The sequence below is a fragment of the Hyperoodon ampullatus genome, assembly GCF_949752795.1.
Source record: "Hyperoodon ampullatus genome assembly, chromosome: 17".
Classification (NCBI taxonomy): domain Eukaryota; kingdom Metazoa; phylum Chordata; class Mammalia; order Artiodactyla; family Ziphiidae; genus Hyperoodon; species Hyperoodon ampullatus.
In genome coordinates this window covers 2,368,829-2,379,565 of record NC_136930.1, presented here as the reverse complement: position 1 = coordinate 2,379,565, position 10,737 = coordinate 2,368,829, and the positions used below count along the sequence as shown (strand labels likewise).

The following is a 10,737-nucleotide window of genomic DNA, read 5'->3' as shown; positions in this document are numbered from 1 at the left end:
CTTTCCAAATTCCAGAATTAGCTCACATCATGCCTAGTGTGAAAGATTGAATTCTTACCTTCTAAGATCGGGAACAGAACAATGGTGTCTGCTCTTTCCACTTCTGTACTGGAGGTTTAAAGGAAGTAGTAAAACTATTAACATTTGCAGATGACGTGATGCAGTATATAGATTTGTATACAGAAAATACTAAGGAATCCACTAAAAAAACTATTAGAGCTAACAAACAAGCTCAGTAAGGTTTCAAGTTACAACATAAACATATAAAAATCAATTGTGTTTCTACACAGTAGCAATAAATAAAACAAGAAAGTAAGAAAATAATTTTACTTACAATAGTATCAAAAAGAATAAAATACTTAGGAATAAAATTAGCAAGACAAGTGTACAACTTTGAACACTATAAAACATTGTTGAAAGAAATGAAAGAAAAACTAAATAAATGAAAAGGCATGTTCATGGATTAGAAGTTTCAATATTAAGGTGGCAATACTAACCAAAGTGATCTGCAGATCCAACACATTCCCTATTAAAATCCCAGCTGGTTTTTTGCAGAAATTGACAAGTTGATCCTAAGTTTCATATGGAAATTCAAGGGATCCATACTAACGAAACAGTCTTGGATAAGAACAAAGTTGGGGGACTCACAAATCCCAATTTCAAAACTTGCTCCAAAGCTACAGTGATCAAGCAAGTGTGGCATTGGTGTAAATAGAGACATACAGATCAATAGAATAGAATAGAGAGTCGAGAAATAAATCCCCACCTCTATGGTAAATTGGTTTCAACAAGGGTGCCAAGACAATTCAACGGGGAAAACATATTCTTGTCAACAAAGATGCTTGGACAGCTGGATATTCACATGCAAAAGAATGCAGTTGGACCCCTTCTTCATGCCATATACAAAAATTAATTCAAAGTGAATAAAAAACCTACATGTAAGGGCTCAAACTATAAAACTCTCAGGAGAAAACATAGATGTAATCTTTGTGACCTTGAATATGGCAATAGTTTCTTAGATATGAAACCAAAGCAGAAGTAATCAAAGAAACACATAGATAAACTGGGCTTCATCAAAATTAAAAACCTTTGTGTTGTGCTTCCCTGGTGGCGCAGTGGTTGAGAGTCCGCCTGGCGATGCAGGGGACACGGGTTCATGCCCCGGTCCGGGAGGATCCCACATGCCACGGAGCGGCTGGGCCCGTGAGCTGTGGCCGCTGAGCCTGTGCGTCCGGAGCCTGTGCTCCGCAACGGGAGAGGCCACAACAGTGAGAGACCCGCGTACCGCAAAAAAAACAACAACAACAAAAAAAAACCTTTTTGTTTTGAAGGACAAAATCAAGAAAGTAAAAAAACAACCCATACAACAGGAGAAATGTTTTGCCAATTATATATCAGATAAGGGACTTGTATCTAAGATACACGTATAAAAAATTCTTACAACTCAATAATAAAAATACAAGCGACCCAATGTAAACATAGGCAAAAGATCTGAATAAACAGTACTCCATAAAAGACTTCAAATAACCAATAAGCACATGAAAAGATTCTCAATACCATTAGTCATTAGAGAAATGCAAATCAAAACCATTAGATAGCATTCACATGCCACAGGATGGCCGTGAGAAAAAAAAGATAGATAGATAATAACAAGTGTTGGTGAAGATGTGGAGAAATTAGAACCCTCGTGCACTGCCAATGGGAATGTAAAGTGGTGTGGCTGCTTTGGAAAACAATTCAGAAGGTAGGGTTACCAAATTACCTCGTAATTTCACTCCGAGGAATACACCCAGGAGAAATGAAAATATACCTCCACGCAAAAACTTGTATATGAATGTTTATAGCAGCACTATTCATAGCTGTCCATCAGCTGGTGAAGGGGTAACTAAAATGTGGTATATCCAAACAGTGAACCAGCACTCAGTAATAAAGAAAAATGTCCTTATACATGCCCTGACATGGATGAACCTTGAAAATATGCCAAATGAAAGAAGCCAATAACAAAGGACAAGATAATGTACTATTATTATGAAATGTCCAAAATAGGCAAATTCATAGTGACAGGAAATAGATTAGTGGTTATCTGGGCCTGAAGGAGGGAGTTAGATTGGCTGATGCGGGGAGAGGGGTGAATGGCGAGGGACTGCTAATGGTTATGGCATTTCTTTCTGAGGTGATGAAAGTGCTCTAAAATGGTGATAATGGTTGCACAACTATGAACACCATTAAATGGTATACTTTCAATGGATAACTAATTCAGTGTGTCATTTATATTTCAATAAAGCTGTTCTTGAAAAATTTTTCAATAGTAGGTGATTGTTTATTTCAGTGTCAATAGTATCAGTAAAGTCACTGAAATTGATCAAGTGCCTGGTCTGTCAGCTAGAAATCCATGTTGTTACTACACGGCAAACATTTGCATCTTGTGCAGGTTCACTAATGGGATGGGTGACATCTCAGGAAAGGAACTCATTTCAAAGAGCGGGATGAGAGCACCCTACACTCCCAGGGTGGAGATTTTCAGGGTGAACATCCGCTGCTCCTAATTTGTCCTTGCATTGGAGGATTAAATAGCACGATGAAATTTTGCACTAGGCAATCAGATTATTTACAGTGGCAAAGTGTTGCAAAACATGGATGAATCGATAGCCCACACGCTCGGAAGGCCAGTGAATCTAAGCATAAACCGCAACCCCACACACTCAGGTTGTAACGCATTGAATACTGTACCCGATCCAAGCAAGTGGTAGGCTGCTTTGTTTCAGTGAACAGAGAGTTGGAGGCTGGAGGGGTCCTATCCTGGGCCTGGGCTCCAGGTCTGGGGTCGGGGAAGGGGGCAGGATTCTGGCACCTCTCGGGAAACCGAGACTCAGAACAGTGGGGGGAAAGGGTCTCAAACAATCCATTAAGGTCCTGCTGGAGGAGAAGACTAAGATCCTTTATCTCACATCCCTCATCTGTTCAGATAGCCTAGCACAGTGTCTGTGAGATTTGTTCAAGGTTGAAAGGATGTGAGAAGGTTTTAATTCTTTAAAAAATTTTTTTATAGTTATTGTCTTCTAAGGCAATAAATTCTTATTAATGTCATTTTTTTCCCATTATGGACACAGAATCTAGTTGGCTGTCATAAGATGCTACTGCCATGGTGGTTTTTCTTTGAAAAATAAATCAACTCAAACTTTTCAAAATGTTGCTATGTGGTTCAACCCTACAAACAAACAAACAAAAAGTGAAATCGTCATCATGTTATTGGTTAGTTGGAAAATACTGCCAAGGGTGTTTCAAAAAATAGTTTCCAAGTAAATATCTGGAAGCCAGATTTTTCCTCTCGATTTTTTGTCCCATTTCCTAAAAGCTCCCACTTGTCTTGGCCATTTGGGGGTCTGCCCTTTCCAATGTAAAAGGGCTTGCTGCACATTTTGAAGGATTGATTGTTTTTTTTTTTCTTCCCATGATTTCATTTCTTTAATACGGTTAGGAGTGAGAAGCAGATCGAGGATCTGCTAGGAGTCAGGGATGAAAAGAGCCACATGAAAAAATTCCCTGGTGAGCTGGGCACGACCTGCAGAGGGAATTGAAGCCAGGGTCCAGCATGAGGGGCAGGGATGGGGATGCAGGGATGGGGCGCCGGGGCTCTCGGAGCTGGAGACCGTTCTGTGTGGGAGCCCCATGCAGCATCAAGCTTCCCTAAGCTCCACCCAGAAGTGTGGTCGCCTTTGTCATTTTAATTGGTCTGTGTTTGTGAAGTGGGGCCTCTATTTACTTATAGCTTGGGGCTTGTGTTTACCAAGCCTGGTGGAGGCCAAGTGACAGGGCTCCTGCAAGCTCTCCCGCTGTATCTTGAGGCACTTTTCTTTTCAGTATCTGTGCCTGTCTAATTCGTGAGCTTCTGTGAAGCAAGCACAGGAGGGCACAAGGCCTACAGGGAGGAATTACACCTAATTACTCAAATAATTGCTAGGCTGTTGCCTTCTTAGTCACTGAAAATAATTTCCAGGTCCCTGGCTTTTATAGATAGTCTTCTAAAGGCAGGAGGACACAGCCCCCTTTTTAACTCAGCTCATTCACTCACAAAATCAGAACACTCGAGCCTGCAAAATTAATAAGCACCACTTCCATTACATATATTTTAGGTTGTTGTTGCCGTGGCGATAAAGTCAGGGACATTGAATCTCCTCTGTTGAGCCATTGTTATCATCCCTGGCCATCTGCTGCTGAGGAGTGATACTCCATCTCATTTGCATGATGACTGATATATGGGAGGTTTGGAAGGACATATGCCACGGCAATCATGTGATGAAAATTAAAGTGAAAGTTTTGGGCCCAGAGCCGAAAAAAAATCTGTGTATGCGCATGAGGCTGTTGATGTGCAAATGTGAATCATATTGAGAAGGTCTGAATAGGGAGGTGTGACGTAGAGAGAGGACACAAGGCAGGTGCTTATCTCCGAGCAGTCAAAGGCACTGGATGTCATATCATGGGAACTACCTTTCAAAGAAACAGCTTTAGTGCTTCCGTTCAGCACACAGGGGAGGAGAGAAATATAAGTTTTGGAAACGAACAAAAAAGTAAGTTGAAAACTTTGGAACCGCGTACCGCTCGCATGGAGGTTTAAGCCACTCAGCCTTGTAGTAAGTTTTTGTGTCTTAGGTCGTCATATTGAGTTTTGTTTCTGGGGGAAAAAAAAATGAGAGCACTAAAGGTTGAACTTTAGAAGTATGTAGACGGTTTTTCTGATGTGTGTTTTGAACTTCTGTTTCTGGTTTCTCCTGTGGTATATACTCGGTCATTATTTTAAATGCTCTTTCTGTCTTTCTTAAATGTTTGCAGAAAGGATTGTTGTATCTTCATTGAGAAGTATTTCAGAATAAAATGTCTTGGTGCAGTTGCATTTATACTGCATCGATAATGCCTTTGTTCATATACATTTTTGAAATGTGCAAATTTACAACAGAGAATATTTGATACAAAATTATACTTAGTACACTTTTTTCTCTGAAACAGAGTAAAGTGGAAATAATTTCTGAGAGCACAAAAACTACCACTGAGATCCCAAATCTGACAGCTCACTAGGGTAGAGGAAATCTTTTCCGGGGGGAAGAGTGTTATCAACACAACAATATAGGTTATTTTTATAAACAAATAACCATATCAAAAAGATGTTTCATATATTCTTTTTGGAAAGTCAAAATTCTGGTCATGGCTACACATAAGGGAAAGAGTTTGTGGGAAGTCCCAAAGATATTTAAAATGATAAGTATGGTATTTATAATCTTGTCTTTAAATATTTAGAGAATTGAAGAGGAATCTTAAAAAATGATACAGTTCATTTTTGGATAAATTCAGATGTCAGGAGACTCTTCAGAAAGTTAAAGAGTGATATTAGAAAAGGCTGAAGAAGGAGAAAGACTTAAAATGAACCTTGAACAAAATATTGCTGAAGGATGAGTTCAGTGAAATATGACTAAAGGATAGAGAAAAATTTCAAATACCTTGATAAACAGTACTTGGCCTCATATTCCTTTCATCCGCACAAGGCATTTATTAAACATGCTTTGGTTTGATACATGTGGAAATCATAGAAGTCTCCTAAAGGGGTATAACTGAGCTTTTCTTTCAATTTCAAAGAACAAAGCAGCTAATAGGCAAAGTGTGTAAAATAACTTCTTCAGTATTTTTTTCTAAAAGGAAGTGGCTTATTGTCAGAAAAGTTATACCAACTCTTATCTTATGCCATAACTAGCACTACAAAATCCCATAAACTCAAGGGGAAAAAATTGATGAGGAAACCTTAAATATAATTGTGTACACTGTCTTTATGTTAGGGAAAAAATAAATAAGGTCTAAGGAATAATCAGATTCATAGTCTAAAATAAAACTGAAATTAGACTTTCCCTAACTTTTGTTCCCCTTGCAAATATCATCTGCATATTATCCTACTTTTATGTGTGTAACCTAAGATTACCAGTGATCTCTTTTCTCCCTGTTCTAAATATTCAATTACTCAGTGGTGATTATTGTGGGCTTCTTGGCTTACTCCAATATTAGATTACTATAGATTTCTTGTGCCAAATTAGCGGAAATCACTGTTGCACATAAGAGTGATTCACTCTTTTTTAGTTGTATTTATGTTATAGAAGCAGCATCATTTTAAGCTTAAAAGCTTTTATATTTTAAATTTGGATATACTGTACCTTGGAGAGCATAAAGTAGTTGTATTTAAAACCTTACAAAGTACACTGGAACTTTTCTGGAGATTCTAATTTAGTTACGTTTAAAGGAGTCCTTTTTTTTTTTCTTTTTAAGAGTGGCCATTAGTATTCTGCTATAACATCAGCCAGTAAGATTTAGAGTTTCCTGGTTCTTCTTAACTTAGACATTTTAAGTGCAAATTAACTAGAAAAGAATAGAAAACACTAGGAGCTGTCCATGGTAGCATGCTTTTTAAAAAGTTAGATTTATAAAATGCATATCTGCATACTCTGTGTAATTGGCTTTATTACCATTTTAAAAGGTCAGGATTAAATTCTTATTAGATGAATTAACTGGGCATATACAGTAGTTATTTGCAGGTAATGTAACAATCTTATGCTTACAATTCAATTGCAAAACTTTAAGCTTCCGTAATGTTAATGAATGTTTCTGGTTGCAGCTTTAAAGTATTTATGAGTAAATAAACAAAAATCACAGGCTATTAGATATGTAATTATGTAGGTTGACATTAACAGAAAACCACAGTGCAAATAGTTTCCATGGTAGTAGGGCAATGCGAACAAACATCAAAAAATGTAACTTGTATGACTTTATTGCTCTTGAAATTAATTCTTGTCCTTATGTGACCTGCCATGTCTGCTATAGAAATCCAAAAGATCATAATTGTTTGATATGAAGTGCAAAAAGAATAGTTAAATTGAAAGTTTAACATCATGAAATGCAAAATCCCAAGCGGTATATAAACATTAAAAGAAACTTTGGACTGCTAATCCTAGGAAATGAGTTTTATGGATTGAATTCAACAAGGCTTCAGAAATGGTTCCATCTGCTGCCTAGCAGCTGGTGAAAGGATAAATTTAATTCATTAATTCATTTGGAAAAAAGGATCCAAAGTAGTAAAGACTTCATTGCTCATAATGCATATAGGTGAAAACACAAACTGAAATCTGGTCCAATTGATCATCCTAGATAATGAGCTACATTTTGTCTTCCCTTTTTTACTAAAGGTCTTAGTGACTGAGTCAATACGGTGTTGATTTTTATGACAATAACCAATCATTTCCAATCATTTCAATGATAAAAAAAATCAGGGAAATTTAAAGTGAGTCACGATTTTTAATCGAGGGAACTGTAGCATTACAAATTATTCTCATTTTGTGTATGTGTATGTGGGTAGCAGTGTGTGTATCTATGCTTACAATATATACGTATCCCTACTCTAAATCATATATATCCCAAATCACTTCAATGAACTACTAATAGTTCTACTAATATTAAGTGGCATCCTCCCCTTTGTCAAAATATTCAAACTTACTTAGTACTCGAGATGAATGCAGATAAAGCCTACTTCAGATTCAGAATTCATATTTACTCAAAAGTTGCAAAGGTTCAAAATAACACTTGTTTGGTTTTCTCCTCTTTCTACACTTCACACTAGTTACTCCAGCCTCTGTTTTTACCCACACGCTGTAGAGGTCTTCAAAAGATAAAAAGTTGTACTTGAAGTTGTCTTTTCCCAACTCCTTTTCTATGTTAATCACGTTGACATAGGACATGGAATAAGATCTGGTTGGCTGGACTGCACAGGACTTTTTAGTATCTTTATATAAAAATGATAGAGGTTTCATGCCCAGCTTCTTGAATTGTTTAAATTTAACCAACACGATGAGGTATTGAAAAAGTTAACGTTGTTGGATTCCCTTTAACTTATAATCGTATTGGTGGGTTTTTTGTTTAATCTGCTGGCATCTTAATAAGAGTGAGTTTCCCCTTAGACGTGTGTAGCTCCCCTTCCCCGGCAAAAGGTAAACGTGTCCTGGTTGCTAGTTAATTGATTATGATAGAGGTAAGAACGCCCCTGACCTGATTCAGCCGCCAGCATCCATTCAAACCCTTCTTTTCGGATGGTGATTTCATGAATGGTTTTGGACTTTTCTTTCTCTGTGGTCATAGCTCACTGTGGTGGGTTTGTTTGCACCCTGTGGGTTGGGTTAAGAATCAGGGTTTATGCATTTACTTGTACTGTTGCATTGTTTATACAGCTTTGGTTTAGTTTTGATCTTTTTTCTTTTTTTTTTTTTTTTGCCTTTGAGGCTCTTCCACAGTGTCAGCTGCTGACTGATAGTAGGAAAAACGGCCTCGTGGTGTGAATGAAAGGGACCTAGCGGTTGGTAAACAGAGATAAGGAATAAATAGAGCACAGGCAAAAGGAGATAGTTCTGCGGGGCCCAGATTGCTGCCAGTCTGTTCAGGGGAGATGCAGAGCCTGTCCTTTTCCCAGATTAAATTAGTGTGTGAAATCTCCAGTGACCTCCTCCGCTTCTCCCCATACTCTTTAGCCAAGCTGAACAGCCTCTGCTGTAAAGGGTTCATTTTATCCAGGGACTGGCCGGACAATAGAGCTCTCCCTGATACTTATGGACAGCTGTCGCATTCACCGTGCTGTCAGCATTTCATTTTTCATAAGAGTTAAAAGTGTCTTTACCTTGTCATGGAAAGAGGGCAGGAACGTAACTTTGCCAGTTCCAAGGCTGCTCGGGCAGCGGGTAGGACTGGGGCAGGGGCAACTTCGGAGTCAGGAGAAACTGCTAAAGGATGCAGCGCTGTTTGGTTTTGCTAATAAGATGAAACTAAGACAGAAATTAAATTTTAAATCCGGGTTCCTTGCTCAGAGAAAATATCTTTGATGCTGAAAGTTGTGTTTTAAAAAAATTAAGGTCACCCATGCCAACTAGAGAATTCCTCTCCGCCTGCTCTACCCTTGTTTTGGCTAAAGATGCATGCATTTTATTACCTGCGAGTAACCACCCTTAAATAGGAAGCCTGCAAGATACCTCGGGAGTCTCATATTTTTTTCTCTCTCTTTTTTTTTAGTGATTTACTGCAAATATATTCAGCATTTGACTGATTAAATAGACCTTCGGCAACCTTGAGGGTCACTGTGTAGAGTATGTACATAGAAAATGCATCAGCCCATTGTACCCTGGCAGCTAATGAGATTGGTCGTTAAGTAAATGACACAAAGCCTACAAAAAAAGCTTAGCAGCTCACTAGAGTATCACAGAGTGTCCCTGCACACCACACAACGACACAAACACTGGACTACCCTAGCCCACCCCTGCTTCATTCTACATCACTGCTTCCCTGAGGTCATCGTGGGAGGCAGAACAAAGGCTAGGAGGTGCGGGTAAGTCAGTCTGGCAGTTACGCCCCAGGGAGAAAGTAGAACAAATCTTAGCCTAACCGGGGCGGTGCAAGTCCGATTCTCGACAAGTAGGTCAGAATGAAGGGATTTTGCTATCACTTCTGGAAATACTGCTTCAGTGATCAAAGCTCTTACGTTGCTGTTATGGTTGTTTCATTTTGCCATTTCATAAAAGTTCTTACATTTCAAAGTCGAGTGTACTCCAAAATGCAAGGGAACTTGAATTGGAGAGGTGGGCTATTTGCTGGAGAAAGGGGGCTTCTGCACGTGACGACCGTTCAGGTGTGTGTGCAGCTTCGAAAAACTTTCAAATGCATGAGGTAACTCTGATTTTAGTTAGTTCTACTGCTTTTAAGAGACAACAGAAACTGGGGTATGAATGGGTGCAGTGAAGTTCTTTCTCGTTAATATAAAATTGTCCCCTCCGCTAGTATGTATTTAACAGATGTGGGACAACCGTTTCCTCGATCAGTATCTTAAAAATCAATCAATCAGACACAACAAAACAAGGAGATAATAGCTCCTATTTTTTTTGTGCGTTCCAGTTCTCTTGAATCTGCAAATAAAATCATTGCTGTGAATCTGTAATGTTGAGTAGGATTAGTAGTTACTTGCTTGCTGTACTTGGGGGAAAAAATCAAAGCTATCTGACATTGAGGAGCACGGGGGTACTGTGTCCCTTGAAAAATGCATTTAGTATTGAACTGTAACGTTGCAGGATCCTTTTAGAGAAATATGGCAACAGGAAGTTGCCAGAAAGTCTTATTTGCCTTGCTGAAATGTCTGTCTGCCTTAGACGTGTGTACTCAGAGGCTGTTTAGTTCAAGAGAGAATGATATTGTTCCACGACATTCAGGTAAATTCAATATTTTATTCTAAGAACTGTCAGCTCAGTGGATTGTCAATGGTTTAATAAACTCTGACACTCTCATTGAAAACATTTTTTAAAGTATTGTTAGGTGTGCTGTTTTAAAATAGATGGATTCATAATATCCGTGTCAGGATTCAATTTTTGAAGACACTGTCATTTAATATCAGAATGGCATGTCATCTGTTCATGAATTTAAACTCTCCATATTACATAGAAACCAGTTTGCAAACTTGCATTACTTGCCCTGAAACATTTTTATTTATGTAAGAATATGGAAATATTATGATACAGAATAAATTGTTTACTACTGGTATTCATGGGAGATTCATAATAGTTCCTAATATGGTCTGGGTGACCAGAGGTCACATACTTTTTTTATTTTTTTGTCTTGAAGTACTTTTCTCCTTTCCCAACATTCATTTTCTTTATATGAGTCATTTAAGACTGT

At 38.3% G+C, this 10,737-nt stretch overlaps 1 protein-coding gene across 1 annotated transcript in view; it reads left to right on the top strand.

The window, feature by feature from the left end:
- Positions 1 to 9,227: 9,227 nt before the first annotated feature.
- Positions 9,228 to 10,737, top strand: part of ST18 (ST18 C2H2C-type zinc finger transcription factor) — a gene marked incomplete at both ends in the record, with an annotated part of 122,461 nt that continues 120,951 nt past the window's right edge. The window contains one exon of the mRNA XM_079722182.1: positions 9,228 to 9,400. The remainder of the gene's footprint in view (positions 9,401 to 10,737) is intronic.